The 20617-nt window shown below is 47.0% G+C and overlaps 1 long non-coding RNA gene across 17 annotated transcripts in view; it reads left to right on the top strand.

Annotated features, from left to right (window-relative positions):
• Nucleotides 1-290: 290 nt before the first annotated feature.
• Nucleotides 291-20617, top strand: part of LOC105481195 (uncharacterized) — a 285138-nt gene continuing 264811 nt past the window's right edge. For 12 of the 17 annotated variants that reach the window (XR_011610034.1, XR_011610046.1, XR_011610047.1 and 9 more), the window contains exons 1-2: nt 291-8678; nt 12699-19289. This is a non-coding gene — a long non-coding RNA (uncharacterized lncRNA). The remainder of the gene's footprint in view (nt 8679-12698; nt 19290-20617) is intronic. The other 5 variants (XR_011610043.1, XR_011610040.1, XR_011610041.1 and 2 more) reach the window with 4 other exon arrangements.

Below are 20617 nucleotides of genomic sequence, written 5' to 3'. Positions count from 1 at the left end.
GATCACGAGGTCGGGAGATCGAGACCATCCTGGCTAACACGGTGAAACCCCATCTCTACTAAAAAAAAAAAATACAAAAAAACTAGCCAGGCGAGGTGGCAGGCAATTGTAGTCCCAGCTACTTGGGAGGCTGAGGCAGGAGAATGGTGTGAACCTGGTAGGCAGAGCTTGCAGTGAGCTGAGATCCAGCCACTGCACTCCAGCCTGGGCGACAGAGCCAGACTCCGTCATAAAAAAAAAAAAAAAAAAAAAAAAATGAGAGAGAGATATTAAAGAAGAGAACACCAGGAAATACTTTGATACTATTCACGTATATGAAAATGAAGTAATTATGCTTCATTTTCCCATATTCATTCCTCTCTGATTCTAGGTAAACTCTGAAAGTAGGTAGAGCTCCGCAGTGCAGCTGGGACATTGAGGCCAGAGAGAAGCTCCTTGGCTCAAAACTGAGATTCCAGGCATCTCGTGAATTCCTCTCCAGGAGATGTGTAACTAAGAATACGTGATCTGAAGTGACTTCGATGATTCTCTGCTCTAATCTCCTTGTTTTTCAAATAGAGCATCTAAATGCTTCATATGTGGTTCCAAAGTGCTATGGTTTGAATGTGACTCTCAAAAAATCATATGTTGGAAATTTAATTTCCAATGCTACAGTTTTGGGACATGGGGCCTAATGAGAGGTGATTAGACCAAGAAGGTGGGGTGAATGGATTAGTGCAGTTATCATGGGAGAGGGCTTGTTATTACAGGAGTGGTTTCCTTATGGAAGTGCGAGTTTAGCTGTTTGGTGTCTCTCTCTCTCTCTGTCTCTCATCTCTATCTCTATCTCTATCTCTTTCACCCTCCCACCTTCTACCATGGGATAACATAGCAAGAAGTCCCTTGCCATATGCTGGCCCCTTGATCTTAGACTTCCCAGCCTCCAGAACTGTAAGAAAATAAATTTCTGTTCTTTATAAATTATCCAGGCCGGGCGCGGTGGCTCAAGCCTGTAATCCCAGCACTTTGGGAGGCCGAGACGGGCGGATCACGAGTTCAGGAGATCGAGACCATCCTGGCTAACACGGTGAAACCCCGTCTCTACTAAAATACAAAAAAAAAAAATTAGCCGGGCGAGGTGGCGGGCGCCTGTACTCCCAGCTACTCGGGAGGCTGAGGCAGGAGAATGGCGTGAACCCGGGAGGCGGGGCTTGCAGTGAGCTGAGATCCGGCCATTGCACTCCAGCCTGGGCAACAGAGCGAGACTCCGTCTCAAAAAAAAAAAAAAAAAAAAAAATTATCCAGTCTGTGGCACTTGGAAAAAATAACAGCACAAAATAGACTGAGACACAAAGGAATGGAAAATTATTTTGGGGTTAGAATCTTGGTGGTCAAAGAAGACTGATTGCCTCCCTTATCCTTGGGTGAAAAGGAAGAGACTCATATGTGCCTTCTAGGCAACATCATGCTATTTTGTTTTGTTTATTTTTCTCTACCTGCTTGCCCCGCGTGTTCACTGCTAACCAGGGGTCCTGGCTGAAATGTAGTGGTGATGTGGTGGTGTTGGGAAGAAGAAGGCTCGTACAATGAGGTTTGATGTCCCTGTCCCACACAGGGATGGTTCCACTCTCAGAACGTGGCCCAGTCTCTATCTGCCAGAAGTTCTGTCAGAAGAGCAGAGTTTCAGCACTGTCTTGTGCCCTAGAACGGAATGCATGGATTTCCAAAGGCAAAAAGGACTGACAGACAACACCCAGTGAGAAGTGGAATTCTTCAGCCATTCTGCAAGGTGTTTCAGGCAGTGGCTGGAGGCAGAGGATGATGCACTTCCGTCTTAGTGAATTTCTAGTGTCTCAGAGCCTCTGGCCTGTCCATAGAGCATACTGTGCCTGTTGAGGGCGTGGCTCTAGCACATCCACTTTCATCCTCTCCTTCCCACCAAACCTGGCCCTACTCTTTGTTGAGATGGTCAGGGGAACAGACAGGGGATGAGTAGAAGAGAAACAGATGAGGTTTTGGAAATGACCAATGCATTTATTAGGTGGACTATGAAGGTTAGCTGGTAAGTATCATCAATCCTATTTCACAGATGGAAACTGTGAAGATTAGAGAATGTGTTGGCCACGCTTCTTAACAGTTATAAGAAGAGACACACTAAGTCAAATTCAAATATCATTTCCTGGGGTTTGTTTCAGATGTACAAAGGAACGTGGAATAGCATGGAATGTGGTCGCTACAGCAGAGCAGCACAGGGGAGCCTGTGCTTCCAGAACTGTGGGGGTACAACACTGAGCAAACCCTTCACCTCATTTAGGATTCACCATGATTTCCAGAAACTTACCTTCTTCTATATGAATTTTAATTGACCTAGTCCACGGGTTAGGATGTTTCCAACTTCAAAAAACAAAAAAGAGGCTCATGCTTATTTAAATGATGGAGACATTTAAATCTCACATAGAGAAAGTCTAGAGGTAGGACAGACTCTCTGCCAAATTTCTGGATTGGTTTTTTTGTGTGTGATTTGCTCTTCTCTTTTCCCCTGGAAGGTTTGATCTTGGCTCAGGCTGTCTTCCTTCATGGTTTCAAGAGGGCTGCCAGCAGCAGCTGGGGTAATGTGCTTTCTTATTTCACATATAGGCACATAGGGAAAGCATGGAATAAAAATCCTTCCTATCCACCTGAATTGACCAACTTAGGTCATGCACTCACTTCTGGACAGCTAACATTGCCAGGGGAATGCCCTGTGTTGATTGGCCTAAACCTGAGTCCTTGAAGTAAACACTGGTCAGGAAGATGAGATTACCAGAACCTAAATCTGAAGGCACACAGGGTAAGAGGGGGAGGGTAGACACTTGAATAAAATTGAGGTCTCCTAGAAAGGAGAAAGGGGTAAGATTTGCTCAACAGATACCCAAGAGAGTCCACCACACCTAGCATTTAAGCATCCCAAGGAGAGCTGTCAGGACCTGTGTGCTTGCTGGGAAGATGTCATACTGTCCCATCTCTGAGGTTTTTGGTCTTTCCTACCCTCAGCCAGCTGATATGGCTGCTCCCTTCTTCCTGGCCCAAAAAGTTGTGACAGGGTGGCAGGGTTGGTTTTTCTCAACACCTGAGGCACACACTGCTATAATTTTTGCAGGAAATGACTTCATAAAGTGATTTTCTTCCAAAGGGAACTACGTAACTGATAGGCTCCCAGGGGCTTTCTAGTGGACTGGGTATTGAAAGGTTCAGCCTCTTATCCAAGGTCATGCACTGCTGATGGTCAGCACCTGCACTAGAGACAGGTCTTTCCATTACACCAGAAAGATGTCAGTGTGGTAGAAATGATGTCAGTCCTTTGAGGGTAAGATTATGAGTAAAGAATGCAAATTTTGACCTTGGGCAAATTCCCTAATTTCTCTAGGCCCCAGTCTACGCACTAATATAGTAAAGGAATCTTATTAGAAGATGTTAAAAGTACCTTCCAATTCTAAGAATCTATGAATAGCTTTATATCATGGGCCTCTTCCAAGAACCTGACAACACTTGTTCTATTAGATCATTTAGCTACAGATTATTTGTTTAAATAGTTTCCCAGGAGTGACCCAGAACATCCTACGTAATAAACCAGTTGTTAAATCATAAACAATATGGACAGGATTCATCATCATTATGTTTCTCAACTGAACATCCATGGGGCCTTCTGGTTGCTTGGACACTCTGCCTAATGGAGTGTTGTCAGGGATTCCCTATGTGGGTGACCGCCTTTCCAAGAATTGGAAATAACAGACTCTAACAAACACTAGAGCTCTGCTGGAAAAAATGTGCTTTTTGTTGGGGCGGGGGGTGGAAAATGAAATGGATGAAAAACCAAAGAAATTTGCTTGTGTTCTTCTTTCCTCTCCCTTCTTTTCTTGGTGTCCTTGTTATCAGCCCCATACCACATCACTGTCAAGTTCTCAGCTTATGGCTCACTAATTCCTACTTAACTAGTTGAAGTTTAGAGTGTTACGTGTCCTGGAGTATTCATAGGAAATTTTATTTTATTTTATTTTACTCTTTTGAGACGGATTCTTGCTCTGTCACCCAGGCTGGAGTGCAGTGGCACTATCTCGGTTCACTGCAAGCTACACCTCCTGGGTTTATGCCATTCTCCTGCCTCAGCCTCTGGAGTAGCTGGGATTATAGGTACCCACCACTGCACCTGGCTAATTTAAATTTTAAAGCCTCTAGACATAAAGGAACGTATATAGGAAGATATAAGTAAGGGTAGCCTAGCATCCCCAGTGGAGCATTCCCTAGTGTTTGTTTTGTTTTGCAGGAATTTTACCCCAAAACTCTTGTCCTGGGTCTCTTTGGCTTGTCTTGAGTCAGTGCCCATCACTGTGACTTTGATTGGCCAGGCTCAAGTCAGGAGGTAAGAGCAGTGGAGTTAGGCACATCCAACCAAAGGACTGAGCATGTGAGGCCAAGTGGTTCTTCAAAGCTCATCAACAAAGGGAGGAGGTGACTTTATCCTAATGTGACAGGCTAGTGGGAAGATAGCTCCTACCAGGAAAGCCTTTCAGAACTTGGGGTGTGATGTGGGACCAGCCTGCTCTTCTTCCTTTTAAGATGGGGCCTCAGAAATGGTGAGTGTCCCTCAGTGTACACGGCAGTGTGGCAGGAAGGCCTCGGGAATGGAGCTGGGGAAGCGGTAACTGTGTTGAATTTAGTTTGGGCTGTGTAGATGGAAATATCCACTGCAGTCTGAGTCATCTTTGCATCTACAGCTCAGAAAGGTGGAAGCGTGCCCAGCAGGAGCCAGGATCTGCAAATAAAGCCGCCATCAGGTGCACCATGTCCTAGTGGCATCTTAATGAGGGAGTGTGGCGCTGTTGTCAGCTGGCCTCCGGGTCATTATAGGGCTCTAGATTTGCCAGCCCCTGCTGTCAGCTTTACCATGGCATATGTTGGCTCACACAGGCTGACAATGCACCCCAGCAGGTCTCCAAGATACCTATAGAGGCTGTCCTCCTTCTGAGCCCTCCTGGTAGCATGGCCGCCTGTCCCCTTTGCTACTTGTTTTGCAGTGCAGGGACAGTGGGATGTTGCCAAAATTCAGCTTTGTTCTGTGGGATTCACGGAGACTTCCTCAAAAAGATCTGAGACCACCTCTTACCCAAGGTTTCATCTAGATGGGACAGTGGAGATGAACCCTGCTCTTAATTTCCACGGGGCAACTTAGTGACTCTTATCGCCTCCCGGGTAGAAGGAAAGAGAATCCATCAGATACCATGATCCTGAGCCTAAAGCCATGCATGGATTCCAGTGTCAGGGAAACCTTAACTGTATGAGGGGCATTTGGTTATTCAGTTCTTTTGTTAAATTGTTTGCAGACTGAGGGGACCAGAACCCAGAACTTTTAAAGTCTCAGTCACTGTATTCCTTGCTTATTCCACCTCCCCGTTGACTTTCTCCAAATGAAGTGAGAGTGTAAAACAATTCAAAGGCGGGGACAGCAAAAAGAGCATGGGGCTGGGAGCTGTGCCCATTTTTAGGTTTTATATGCTTTTCTCCTGGTGTTTCTTGATCATTGCAGAGTTGGAAATGCTAGAGCCACAGGTCACATTGGTCTTCTTGGTTGTTTCTCTTTGTACTTTTCTCCTGGAGGGCAGCTGAACTGAATTACAGAGAAGAGGTATCCCAGGTCACAAGCATGTCATGGCTAAAGGAGGTGGGAGAGAGGTAGGGGTCACACAGATATTTTCTTCTAGAAAACTCCAGAGGCATTTCTCGGGCTCAGGGGAGGCAATTTTGATTCCGTCCATGGAGGAATGTTTATAATCCAGAGTTGTTCCACTGTGAAACATGTTGCTTAGTGAGGTAGTGAGCACCCTGTTGGTGGAGGTGATCAAGCAGAGGCTGAAGCACCAGCAGACAGGCTCGCTTTTGCGTAAGGGTCCATGACTCAGCAGAATGAGATTCCCCCAGGCCCAAGATCCACTGGGCTCAGAAGCTGTCCTTTCTCCATGGTCCTGGCCTGGCTCAGATGCTGCAGCTGAGGCCCAGGAAGTGCAGGCCCCAGGCCAGTCCCTGCAGTGCCTTGCAGAGTGTGTGCACCCGCCAAGACTTCTGCCCAGGTCTCCATCAACCACTGCCTGGATGAATCTCCAGATGGTGACATCCACCTAGCTTTTTGTGCTACTTCCTCCATCACCACGCCCAAGTCCACAAAGCTACTGATTGCATTTTTACCCTCAGAAAAGACACATATTGGAGGAAAGAGGCTTTAACATTCTCCCCAAGACCCTACACAGAGCCTGCTTTCGAATGGTAAAGTTGGGGAAGGGAGTATGTCATCTGTTTCCTGGTATGAGACCCATTGGATTGAACGCTGGACAGGGCAAGAGTGAGAGTGAGCAGGGAAGGGCAGACAGACCTGTCTCATGTCTGGATATGCACCCCAATCCACAGTGGAGCTAGGAATGGGCAAAGTCATCTCCACCTTGCACAGCTCCCTGAGGCACTAGCTAAGAGGGCATGTGTGAAGTGAGCTCCCTGAGGCTCCACCTGGGCCTTCCCCCAGGGCCTGTGTCTATCTCTGCCTCTAGGATGGGTGGTGTGGTTGAATGCAGCACTGTTGGGGCTGGCGGTGAATTTGGAGGGCCATGAGCCTCTGGATCTTCTCAGTTAGAGGACAGAAATGAGGCCTGGAGAGTCCCACAGGGAGCTGGTGGCAGAGCCTGAGCACCTGTGTGCCCTGTGACTTCATGCTCCTTCTACCATGAGAGGCTGGCAAGATGTCCCAGCTGTTCCCTGGGCTGTGTGAACAGGATCCTAAAACATCTGACTGCAAAGGACACCCCTGATTCTCTGGCCCTTCTCCCATTGTGCAGGTGAGGAAATTGAGACTCAGAGAAACAAAATGCTCAGAAAGATGAAGTGACTTGCTCCACATACACATGGCGTTAAGGGTAGGTTCGGGTCACCTGCTCCAACTTCCCTGTCATCCCAAACTGGTAAGACAGCTTTCCTTAGAGTCCCATGGCACCAGACTCATGAAAGGCTAAAAACAACCAAATCAAACTTTCCACAGTCCTTTTCCGTTTTCTCAAAGTGCTTCCATAGTGCAATCTCATTTCCTTCTCACCTCAGTCCTCCCAGCAAGCGAAAGCTCCTAACAACAGGGCTTAAGGGTTTCCGTTCTTGTAAGACACCATCCACGCACAGGCTGTGAGGCCCGCTCCGTGCCAGGCACTGGGTGTGTTTGCACACCTGGTAAGCATGAGGGTCACCTCCTCAGTGGCTTGGGGTGTCATGGAGACAGGTTGGTCACTTGTCTGTCATCTGTGTCACTCAGCAAGTCATGGACAGTCTTCAATCCTTGTCCCTGATGACGGCTTCCTGGTGTCAGAGCAGGTGGGGGCCCCTGAGTGACATTGTAAATGAGTGAGACTTCCCGCAGGCCCAGAGAGGTGCTTTCTGCAGCGTCAGGAGGTTTCTGCTACCAGGCAGTTGTCAGCCTTTTAGAATGTGTGCTGCACCCTTTGGCAGGTGTTGGGCTGGGTGGGATGGAGCAGGCAGGTGAAGCCATTGCCTGCACTGTGCATTTTGTCACCCTCTATGATTGATTGTAAAGGAGCAACCAGGACACCAGGTTGCCACATTCTCCCGCTTGTCCCTCCTTAGTGTCCAAGAGTTAAAGAGTCTCAGGGCTGGGAGGGCTCTGGGCAGAGGCAGGACCAATGCATCTCCTCTCCTTCCTGGTCCTGGCACAGTGTCTGCACAGCCAGGGCTCTAACGATGCCACATGTTGAGGCCCAGCCTCTTCCTGCAGGCAGCACCTGCAACCTCTTCCTGCAGCCCACAGGAAGAGCCCACAGCTCTCCAGGGCTACATTCACCACCTGCTGTCCTCCTGAGCCTATGCATTCCCCACCCAGGTGTGAATGCAGGACCTTGTGTAAATCATTCCGGATACAGGGAGATCTGGCCCACACTCCAGGAAGGCAGTGCCCACCTTCCCCTGCACCTGCTCCATCACTTCTCCCACACTCACTGTCCAGAAACTCTCTGTTGCTGCCTGAATCCCACCGGCTGAAGGCGAGTATTTCTTTCTCCCCCAGCCCCCTTTCCTCACCACTCAGATAAGCAGCAGCATGTGGCTCCAGAGCAGAGTGGGTGAGACGCTGGACCTGGCCATAGTTCTCATGCTGCCTGTCTTCGCTCATTAGGAAGCTCACCTTGGTTTCTACCTACAAAGCTCTTTGCCAGCCACAGCTCACTTGGGGTTTTGTCTGTGAAGAGTGTTGAGATGGGCTTTATACAGTGGAGAGGAACAATCCAGTAAAGAATAGATACTCGCAGAGGTTAAGGGACTGAGCCCATGTCACAAAGCCAGTGGGAAGCAGGGCGGGGTTCTGGTCATTTAACTCCCACCAGGGGCACTTGCCCTCTTGTATCTTTTCTCGCTGCCCCATGCAGCCTTCCTCCTTCCCCTTGAATTCTTGTCCAGTCCTCCACCTTCATGGCTGCCTTTAGTTCCCACCCACGTCTCTTCCCTTCCTGAGTCCCACCTCCCTAAGCACTATTGACACAGTGGTCCACTTCAGCCATCGAGGGACACACACACAGACTGAACACACAAAAGGCAAACAACATCCTGAGGAAGAGAAGGATGAGAGAAAGACCCGTAAGTAGAGACACACAGGAAGATGGAGACTGGAAGAGAGATAGGTGCGCATAGTGGAAGAGATGATAGGTACCTAAACCCTGCTTTGATACTTACTGGCGGAGCCACTTGGGAGAGTCACTTAACCTCTCTGGGCCTCATTTTCCCATCTGGAAAATAGGCATTGTTTATTTAGTAAATATTCATTAAGTGTCATTTTTTAGGTGCCTAGGATATATCAGTGAACAGAATAGTTTAAAAAAAAATCTTGCTTTTCTGTGGGTGAGGTAGAAATAAAAGTAAATGCACTAAGTAAAGGATTTTGTGTATTAGAACATAAGTGCTATAGAGTGTTAGTTTGGGTTGACTGTAGGATTACATATGTCAGGAAATAACATTCAAGGAGTTCTTTAAAGGACATGCCTGTGGGAGGGAGAAAGGAGGCTGCCAGAAAAGGCTCCAGGGAGCCCCCAGTCCACCATGCAAATGTGACCTTGAGTGAGGAGAGAGAGAGAAGATTGGGTGGAGGAACCCTGGCTTGGCGAAGCCATCAGGGAGTCGGTCCTCAAGCAAAAGCTGGATACCAGGAGTTCCATGTCTCCATGATGGCCTCAGTCTTTGGCCTGGAACAGCCCTGGGGAGGTGGGGTAGCAGCTCTGATGCAGTGATGGCTTTCACAGCGTAGCAGCTGAGGACCTTGATCAACTATATGACCTGGAGTTGGAGGTCTGTGCAGTGCATTCTCATGGTTGGCACACATGAGAAAAGAAAATCATAAAGAATGGAGCAGGGTAAGGAGGATAGGCATTGCCCTGATGTGGACAGATCAAAATTTTAATAGGGTAGGCAGGATAGTCTCACTGAGATGATATTTGAGCAAAGATTTGGAGGAGGCAAGGGAGAGAGTCACACAGATGCCATTGCCATCATTGTTGACATCGTCACACTGCCAGCCTTGCAGGACAGTTGAGAGGGTGGCGTTGATTCATGCATGGGAAAGCACTTTGTAACGGCATAGACTTAGCTGCTGGAGAACAAACAAGAAGTCTGTTTGTCCTGGCATCTTGGATTGACATGTCACTGAGAGAGGAGCCGCTGGCCTCTATCCCATGCCATGTCAGACCTCTCTTCTGGGGAGGAGCAATTGGGATGACCACTCCAACCTTGGGAAAGTGAGGTAATCTGTTTCCAGGGCATGCCGCTCCCAGGGACTTAGAACTCTCTGAACAGCTGAAACAAACAGCCCCCAAAGTCCCAAGAGGATAGAATCTTATTTTCAGCTCAACAATAGGATATAAAACAAAATCTTTCTCAGACAACTAGATGAATGTGTTATTCTCCCTGAAAACCAGAGTTAACAATAGCTCCTGATAAGAGATCGTTCTTATCTCTGTGGTATCCTGGCAGATGGAGTTTCACTGCTAACCAAGTGTCTACAGTGTGCCAGGCTCTGTGCTGAGGGAAATAACTTATTTTATTTTCTTGAGTATCTGAGTGTTTAATTCTATTTTTACAAAAACAGGAAACTGATGTGAGGCCCCCACAGTTGGTTAAGTAGTAGAGTGGGGATTCAAACCCAGGTAATTACTTGTCTGAGGGTCTGTCTCCCCCAAACCCTCATCCCTTGTCCCTGTACTACATGCCCCTGACAGGAACAGGTGGACTCAATTCATTTCTGCTTGACCTATAGCATATATAAGGGGCCCTGCTACAAGCAGGCTTTCAAACTGGGTAATGAATGGTCAAGCCACATTCATCCAACTGTCTGTACCTTCTAGGTGAGAGGCTGGCCATATGCTTTGGTACTCTTTGGAGCTTCATAAAACTCTATTAGTATTACCTAAAGGAGGTTGTTAAATGTAGATTCCCAGGTCCTGCCATGGAAAATTCTGATTTAGTAGGTTCAAAGTATGCCCAAGAATCTTCATTTAAGGAGCATTGGTCTGTGAGAACATACAGCTAGGTGGGTGACCATCAGGTTGGTGCATGTGGTGGCATTCCTAGGGGAAATAGTCGCTGTTCTTCCTCTTGTCCTCAGGAAAAAGGCCCAAGGAGCAGTGGCTCTACCGGCCCCTGGGAAATGCCCAGATGACCCTCCATAGCTCCAGTCATAGAACAAGGACTTGGATCAAAGCAGAATGAATTTTGGAGGTCTGGGCGGGAGATGTGTGTGGGGGGCATCATGCATGTCCTTTATGTGGTCAAGCTTCCTCTATTGCTTATAAACACTTCTGTAATCTTAGAGAAAGTTGGGTGAGCTTATGCAGATCTCAACCCTGTCCAAGAGATGTACTATGTTAGGTGGTGGAAACCTCAGAGATCTGTTCATCTCATTCCCTTGGTTGGAATATGGGCTGGAGGGTGGAGGGAATGGTTTGCGGTCATACAGCCAATAGCCCGAGTCAGTTATCAAGCCCAGGTTTCCTGATTCCCACATCAGCCCTCACTCCCCACTTCTTTTTGAACCCACAGACATGTGCTGGTCTCATGCTCAGCTCTTGGCTGTACAGCCTGGCCCAGCAGACCTGCCAACTTTCTTTGAAGATGCATAGGGACACTTGTGGGCCCTGGCACTGAAGCCCTCTGGGAGCTTACACCCTCATTTCCCAAGTCCTCAATATGCAGCAGGGGTAATGCCCACCAATACATCAAGAGTGACAGCTAGTCCCACCCGCTGCCTCTATACTCAACACTTTCTAATGTTACCCTCCCTCCTCTGCTTCCCGTTAATGGATTAGAGTTTCTCTTTGACTTTATTGTTTCCTATAGCTTGGTGGTATAGGACGTAGCTTTAGATGGCAGTAGGCAAATATTTTACTAGTTAATGTATATTGCTTACTGTATGCCAGGTTCTGAGGACTCTAGATGTATTAACTCATTTCGTTCTCACAACTATTTCATGAAGGTAGGTACTGTTTTATTTCCATTTTATAATAAGGAAACTGAGGCACAGTGAGGTTCAGTGACTTGCTCAAAGGCCATGGGGCTGGCGTGTGGTGGCAGCAGGTCTAGAATCCAGGCTCTATGAGTCCAGAGCCTGTGCATGATCTGTACTTCAGTTAGATCTTCATTTCAATGTGTGTATGAAAACAATGCAAAACATTCAATGCTGGTTGGAAGATAGTGGATGCCAACCACAACGGCTAAGGCAAAGACAATTTCTAATAGGAGTGGAGCTTGAAACAATTTTAATGTAGGTCTTGTGCTTTCTGTGTGAGAAAATTGATGCCTTGAGAGCCAAGATCACTTCTCCAATGTCCTGCTGTGAGTTAGTGGACAAGCTGATGCTAGAATCCTTCTCCTGACACCAGCTTCGTGTCCATTGCTTTCTTCTCGAGTATTCAGAAAGCATGGATTTGATTGAAGTCATGTTTCATAGTCTAGATCATTTAAACTTCACACAAATAGTTTGTAGTCAGGCGCTAAATATGGTGTGTTTTTCATGAAAAAAACTTAAAATCAATTTCTCAAGGCCACTTGGCCCACAACGCAGTTCAAGATCTGCTGAAGGACCATTTAAACCATCATTAAATGTCTCAGTCAAGACATAGTTGAGTGATAAGGCACTATGGTAGGTAGTTATCTTTAAGTATCACCATCGTTTCCTTCTGTCCATCACATCTCCTTCCCAAGGGCTCTTCTCCCCGAAGAGGCTGCCCCCATTTACCCATCATTCCCTTCTTTCTCTTGCCCGGCTACACTCATGCCCTGCAGCAGAGGCTGCCAGGCTGCCACTTGTGGCTCCTTTTGTCCTGAACTCATCCCCTCTCCTCCAGGAACTTCCATCTCAGGTTCATATCAAGCCCTTGATATACCTACAGCCTCATCCTATGCCCCAAATGGCAGAGAGCAAGGGTTCATAATCCCTTAGTTTCATCCATTCTTTCTTTCTTGTTGGTGTTTTATGCTCTGGCAATGCTTTCTGAGCCGTGATCTCCCTTCCTTTTGCTGTGCTTCAGTTTCCTTCTCTGCAAAATGTCGATCAGATCTGACGGTCACTAATAACCTGTTATTGACCCAATGGTGTTAACATTGAAATATTGTTTATTCCACTTGACCCTCATTTGATTTCCTCTCCTCCCCAGACTCAGCTGTCACAAGCAGGCAGTGCGATTTTCCATTCCCCAGGAAGTCTTCAAATAAAACTTATTTTTCAATGGAGGTGGGAGGAGCTGCACATAATTCTCTTTCAAAATAATGACAGGAGAAGGAAAAGAACAACAACAACAACAAAAAAAAAAAAACCCTGAAGCAATCAAAATAGGAAAGTCCACCCTTGTGGGATGAGCCGGGGAGGAAGGACAGCACCCACCACATTCCAAGGAAACTTTGGCCCCTGCTTTGTGGTTTTATATATTATTAGAGAATTTACAACAAACAGATGAAGAGGAGAAGCTGGACGGTGCTGACAGTTCTGGTGGGAAGTCGATCCTGCACAGCAAAGGCTCTGTCTAAAAATACCCGGCCAGGACCTTGCTGTTTCCATAAACAGATGGACACCACGGCCTGGCACAGGGGCGGCGGCAGTGGGAGGAAATTGTATCTGACAATGATAACAATCTGGCATGTCCCAGAGCTTCACATCCTGGAGAGTCCAGCGGGCTGTCCAGATCTCCACTGGTGCAAATGAGACGGCTGTAAATAGAATTTTCCCAGCATGGCTGCCCCTCGTAGGGGCCCATAAAACATCTCTCCTGCCCCCTCCTCCCAATGCCATCCACAAAGAGGAGGCAGATGAGGTGTGGAAGCTGCTAGAGGGGTAGAGGAGTAGAGTTGAGGTGGGACCCCTGGGGGTACCCCGTGGCTGCTCCAAGGAATAGATGAGATCTGTTTGTGGCCTGTGCATGTGACTTTCAGGAAGTCTTGCTGCACCTCTTTGTGTCTAACCTTCCAGATCTATAACAAGGAAGGGACATGATTCCAGAGTCAGTATGTTCAGTCCAGCAAGACACGTTTTAAGAGGGGCGATATACCCAAGTAGTGGGGTCAAGTGGAGAAGAGACCAGATGTGTGAATGCTTGTGCTATCCTGTGGGAGAATGTGTTCCTTGTCAGGGTGGCCCAGAGTGAATGGAACACTAGGAGGAAAGAGTTCCTCATCACTTAGGCAGAGCAACAGAGGTTGGGAAACTGTGTCTGGAAAAAGTACAGTAGAGATGGGTCATGACTAAAGATACAGACTTTGGAGTAAGGCTTCCTGGGCTTGAACGCTGCCCTACTCACTCAGTAGCTGTGCATCCCTAAGCCTGTTACTTAACCTCTCTAAGCCCTCATTTCTTCACTGAAAATAGAAATGATGAAAATGTCTACTTCATAAGTAATTGTGAGGATTGAGTGAGATAGTACATATGAAGTTGTGCTGGATAGCTCGTGTTTAGCTCTGCAGGTCCATTCTCCACCCTTCTCCACTCTGCTTTGCATCCTGGAGTCTTACCTCTATGGACCACATCAGTGAGTTCTCATGTCTTCTGGTTTCCCATTGGCCTAGCTAATGGGAGCCCAGCAGGAGATCAGAAGGTAGTAGGAGAGTGATCTGGGTATTTATTCTCCCAATGACCTCTCCAAGGGGTTTCCAGGAATCAACTATGTTCCTAGACTCAAGGTCAAAGCTCCTGGTAGAGGATCCTCTCCCATGTTCTCTCTGGGGACTAATAACCACTAGCTTGCCTTACTCCTTCAAGCCCCAGGGGTCATAATGGAGCCTCATTGTCAACAGCCTTGGAATATCACACTGCCCCTTGCAATTTCCCTACACTTTGCTCACATCTTTTTCAACGGTCTTTTTATTAAGCTCAACTCAAATGATTCCAATTTGGTCATTCATTTGTTTCTCATTGGGACCTGGACTGTCACATAGTGACTGCCACATAATAATAAATTTATTCATTTGACAAATATTAATCAAGTGTCCACTATGTCTCAGGGACTGTGCTATCTAGTGGAGGTTTGATGATGAGCAAAACAAAGATTCCTGTCCTTCTAGAGCATTACTTCTAGTAGTGTCTTGACTGATATTTATTGAGCACTTATGTGGCAGAGACTGTTTCAAGTGCTTTATAAGGATTAACTCACGAGGTCTTTACAACAACTCTATGAGGTAGAGACTGTTGTCACCATGTGAAAGATGAGAATGTGATTCAGGGAGATTAGATTGAGTTATTTCCCATGCTGGGAAATGACAGAACCAAAATTCAAAGAATAAATGTCAAAATACTTTGATTAGTAAACAAGAGCTAGCAATATGATGGCAGTGAAAGCTAACATTTATTTAATACTAATTTTGTGGTATTCACTGTCCTTGGCCTTTTATGTGGCTTAACCTGCCTGATCCTCATAGTGATTCTGTAAGGTTTATGCTATTATTATTCCCGTTTGCAGATAGGGACAGACACTGAGGTTTCCCTGACCATTCTATTTAAAATGTGCAAGCTCTCCACTCTGTGACTCACTTTACCTCCCTTTATTTCTTTTTTTCCAATGTCTTGTATCACCAACAGATACACTTGGCAATTTTTGTTCTAATAACTTTTATTTATTTATTTGTTCTCTTCCCCTGGAGTGAAGTCTCTGTAACAATGAGGATTCTCATTCACCTGCACATTCTCTGTGCCTGAAACAGTGTCTGGAATATAGTGAGAACTTGATAATGTTTATTGAAGGAATGAATGAAGCAGAGTGTCATGTAAAGGCCCCTGGGTCCCATAGCCAGTTGAGGGCAGAGCCGGATTCAATTCCCAAGCAATGACCTGCCTTTTTGACCAAGAACTCTTTAAAAGGGACATTGGCAAATTGCAGGGGGCAGTGGAATTTGGATACTTGAGTTCTGGTTTTTGGTCTGCCACTCATTGCCTAATCAACCTGGGTGTCATCCCCCTCTCTTGGATTTCGTTCTACTCATCCTAAGATGACAGAGTGAGATAGGTGGTTTCTCATATCCTCTCCAGCTCCAGGTCTAATACGTGGTAACTCCCAGTGGCCAGCAGAGGGGCCATGATCTCCCGAGGTAGAAAAGTGGCCAGTGGGACCTGAGCAAGGCCCCACACACTCCTTACTTGTTCAGCCCCCAAAGGCTGAGCAGGTTGAGGAGGGAGGGGACCCCTAAAATGCTTTTGGCAGGGACTGAGAGTTCCTCTGCAAGGATGTTTCCTTTTTCTGCTCATCTGCACGAACCAAATAGCCATAACGTGAGACTCCACTGGCAAGATCAGGATTCTCAGAGGCTCTGTGTGTTTTTCGAGGGTCCTAAGCTTGGCAGGATTGTTTGTTGAAATATTAATTTGTATTTTTCTTGCCATTGCAGAAGAATCTGAATAAATCAGAGTTTTTTTTTTTTTTAACTTTTAAAAGGCTCCCTCCTCAACCTGCTCAGCCTTTGGGGGCTGAGACAAATATGAAGTGTGTGGGGCCTTTCTCAGGTGCCAGCAGCCACTCTCCTGCCTCATGCTATAATGACTCCTTTGCCAACCACAGGAAATCACCGCGTGTTAGATCTGGATCTGTTCCATTTTGCCTAGAAGAGCAAACAGGGCTGTGAATCAGGTGGAGAATGAGGATTTTGTTTTCCAAAGGAGCTGGTTGGTGAAAGCAAAGGGTGCTCAGAGAGTGGGGAAGCACATGAGTTTGGAGCTGAGGAGTAACTTTTTGGAAAGAGAGGAAAGGAATTGTATCCACCAGGGTCCAACCAGGGAAACATGAAATATTTCTAACGAAGAGAATGTGACGAGGGGAATTGGTTAGTAGGTGATAGAATTGCTGAGAAGCCAAACAGCAGATGAAAAGGCAACCCTGAGATTAGTAAGAGTAGGGAGTCTGGTTGCCCTAAGCTGGAAGGACAAAGGGAGGAGAGCCTAAGGGCAGCTGAAACCAGGGCTGACCTGTGCAATAGGAGCTGAGGGCACAGAGAAGAAGTGGCAGCTGCTGGAGATGCTATATTCAGAAGCAGAGAGAGAGAGAGAGAGAGAGAGACAGACAGACAGAGAGAGAGAGAGAGAGAGAGAGAGAGAGAGAGAGAGCGCAAGGCTTGGCTTCTCCCCTCTATATCCAGTCTTCTAGCAGTGCCCCACCTGGGAATCAGCTGGAGAACTGTGCCTTGTTTCTCAGTAGAGATGAATAAGTGAGGTCCTCTGATGGGCAGCACAAGGTACCAGGGTTGGAACACTGAAGAGGAGCCTTGGGAACCTCAAAGACTCCCATACCTCCACAGGCACTGAGTGATGGAGCTTCCTGCCTTTGGGTGAAGCAACTTTAAGGATGATGAGTACCCTCAGAGACCATGTCTTTTGCCTATATCTGAGTACCATCTAGGCAGCACCCCCAAACATGATAGAGACTGAAGGAAACAATGAGGAATGTGGCACTATTTTATACTCAACTTGTGGAATAAAACTGATTCCTGCTAGAAGAATTACCAGTGTTCTCTGCACCCTGTCTTCACAGCATGATTTTTTGGTTGGATTGCATCAGCTCCTTCCTGTTCTCCACTAGGACTGTAGGGATCTACGGCCCAAGAACCAAAGACTTTGGACATTTTGCTCTACTTGGGAAGTTTGTAATGTTATTTTCTGCTGTGGAGCATAGTGCAAAGAAAGAGGGGGAAGAAAGGTGGGTTTCTTCAGTCTCCACCCCAATGACCAAGGAGACTTGCTTCCCTGAGGGTTGTTGCTGCATTGCAAGTTTATTCCAACCCTTCACTACACAGATGGACAACTCATGTGGCCAGAGGACTTCAACTCAAAGGAATTACACAGTGATTTGTTGAACATTTATTGTGCACCAGGGAGTGTGTGAGGCTATGTGGTAGGCATGAGATGAACAATAGACGGTTCTTGCCCCATGGAAGGTGACCACTGGAATTACAAATCCTAGCATCACCTAAGGAAAGGCTCAGATCTTCCCTGGTCGAAGTTGGGGCTCTTCCCACAGGGACCTTTTAGACCCGGAGCTCTTGTATCATTGCCTCTTGGCAGAAGGTTTAGAGACTCCTGTCATCATGAAGTTTCACAGACTCCCTCAGCCTTTATCTTTTCTGAGTTCTATGGGGAAAAGCTAGGCTGGATATGTGGAGTGACTCACTGAGACCTAGAGGGCATCTGTGTGAGGCTGCGGGGGTCTCCTTAGAGAAAAGGGAAGCTGCAGTGTGGCGGCTAGGGGATGCACAAGATGATCTCCAGACTTTCTCAGCCTTCAGAAGTGCAGGCCCTCTGAGGCCACATTCCTTCCTGGTCTGGCTCAGTGGAGGCTGTGTTTCCCCACTGTTGCTTTTTCCATGGATTTGTTCAGCAGTTGAATGGGCAGAGAAGGAGAAGCCTCTCTCATCCTGTTCTCACACAGCTCTGCTTCATGGAGACCCACCCAGATTCACTGGAGAGCAAAGTCTACCAGAGTCCCTGTCAGCAGCACTGTTTCTAGAAGCTTCCACGTGAGAGGAAAGCGTGGAGTCCTGGGGGCTGATGAAGCAGCAATGTCAGCATGAGCACAGGCAGGGAGAGGCAAGAGGAGCAAAGTGAAGGGGAACGTTCTCTTCATTCTTCCACCTGCCTGTCCCCCAGCCAACACATCCCTTCCGTTCCCTGGAAAGCCATTTCCAGGGAGGCTTACGAAGACAGCAGGTGATGGGGATGGTGATGGAAGGAGTCTGGGTGCTGAGCTGTGCCATGGACTCGGTGGGAAGGAGCAGCATGCTCTGAGCGAGGTCACATGATGGTGCTAAGTCAGGATCAGAGGCTTGGCAGGGACTGTCGGGATTTTACATCTCTTCCTATCAGCTTCTCTGACCATCCTGGTTCCCAGAGCTCTTGTAGCTTTGCATTCAACCTTTCTTTTAACTGCACATTTAAACTGTGAAAAGACAAGGGTGTAAGAAACCTCTTAAGGCTAACTAATGCTGGCTTCATTTTCCACCTCTGCCATCTGCTTACTAATTTAGTCACTTTGGACGACTGACTTAACTTTTTTGAGCCTCAGTTTTATCACCTGTAGTTGCCAACGGTAACTTCCTGACATGATTTTTATGAGTAAAAATAAGAAAATGTATATAAAGTGCCTAGCACAGTCCTATTATGTAGTAGTTGTTTAAAAAATATTAGATCCTGCATCAGTCAGGCTTCCCGCAGGAAACATAGTGTCTTAGGTTGGCCCTTCCAGAAGCAGGTCCTGAGAACAGATTTGGGTACAAGTAGTTTATTTAGGAGGTGATCTCAGGGAACACTAAGAGGGGACTGGGGAAGTGAGGCAGGAAGAGAAGGCAACTGAAATGGGGTATGTCAATGGGAAAGTTCCCACTATGGGCAACCAGGGCTCAACCCTGCTGGGCACCTCTGAGAGATGATGTGGAACATACTTCTGAGTTGTCCTAAAGGCCTAGGAAGCCGAGCTATTCATTTATCCATCAACTGCCACTTATCATTCTTTGAAGGCTGCTCTTGGGAGACCCTTGTGCAGTTCAAGCATGCCCCTGGGGTTGGAGAGAGTGCACAGACAGAGCCACAGGTGCTTGCTGCAAGAAGACCAGCAGGGATGATGCATGCCTAGGGTCTGCTCACAGAGAACCAGCAACACCTGCTCCAGATGGCATACTCCAAAAGAGTGAAAGGGGAGTTTAATGAAGAGCCTATTTACATTGGTGTGGACAGGTTAAAGGAAACCGAAAAAGGATGCTGGAACACCTTGGGGCTACAGGTAAGAAGCAGCTACCACCCCTAATCCTGAAGATACCAGAAGAGAGGCCAATTGCCTGGATTCAGAGAGATGGTAGCTATCGGAGAAGGGCCTCCAGAGAGCAGCTATGTCCTCAGGTTGCAAAATACTTGGACAGGAAGGGCAGGAACTGGAGAATAAATCTCCAGACCTCTTGGTCTTCCTGACCACCAATTTCCTACTGTTGCCTCCTGATAATATTATAGAACCAAAGGAAAGTAGAGAGAAGGGAGTTCGGTTTGTTCATGCATCCCTGAGACATCACCCTCTAGGGGTACAGAGTAGGGTAAAGGTTGAGATGGGATCTGGGAGAGCAAGAAGGGAGTTATCTCTTGCCAGATTTCACTGATCATGTCTTTACTCTCATCTCCACAAAGACATTGTAAAGTCCCAGAAGTCTGGGGCTATGTCTCATTTTGTGATCTTGTTTCTAGCAAAGTGACTTGCACATTTTAGATACCTAAATATTGGGTGATTGACTGGAGCAATGAAACCTGAGGGCTGTTGAAGAGAAGTAGGTGACTCCTGGGCTGGGGGTAGTGGTCTTTGATGCCTGAGCCAAGGAGTGTGGTTTGAAGTAGTCCCCAGAAATATCAGTTCCATCTGGGCTTGGAAAGCCACCCAAGGAGTCAAGAATACCACGTGGAGATGGCTCTGCAGAGGACTTCTTGCATCTGCCTCACTTTTGAGAGGGATGCTTGCTCTTTGACTGTGGTTGGTCAGGCAGCGGGTCTCTCAGGAGCACTCCTCAATGAGAGCCAGGACTCCTTTGAACCCCCACCATGTCATTCCACCACTGCATGTGCCAACTCTTTCTCCACTCCCTTTTCCTTAGTTTAACTTCAGTACACATATTCCAGCTGCTTTCATCATGGTGATTGTTATTTGTGGAGTATGACAGAGGGTTTGGCAACATGGCAGATAAAGAGATGCTGCTGTATATGTTTTGTGGCTGTTGAGACTGCCACCACCTCCTTGATTTGTTCTGGAAGATTCTGAAAGACTGCTACCTCCCCTACTGGGTCTTGGATGGGAGTTAACAGGGCAGTATTTCCCAAAGGGAAGAGTGTGAACCACTTACAACAGAATCAGTTTGAGAGGTATAAAAATGCGGATTCTAGGACTCCACTCCTGACCTACAGAATTATAATCTGAATGTGCCTTGGTGCTCTGTAGTTTAATTAGTTCCTCAGGAGGTTCTTAGGTCTGGCAATTTTTAAAGGAATCCTGCTCTGGGAAACCCATCGAGTGGAAAGGAAAAGTGAGAAAACAGGCAGGGTATCAGCATGATGTCTGTTCTCGGAATCTGA

Source organism: Macaca nemestrina, chromosome 11 (assembly GCF_043159975.1).
Source record: "Macaca nemestrina isolate mMacNem1 chromosome 11, mMacNem.hap1, whole genome shotgun sequence".
In the NCBI taxonomy this organism is placed as follows: domain Eukaryota; kingdom Metazoa; phylum Chordata; class Mammalia; order Primates; family Cercopithecidae; genus Macaca; species Macaca nemestrina.
Note: the sequence above shows the minus strand (reverse complement) of the source record. Positions and strands in the feature narration are given on the sequence as shown.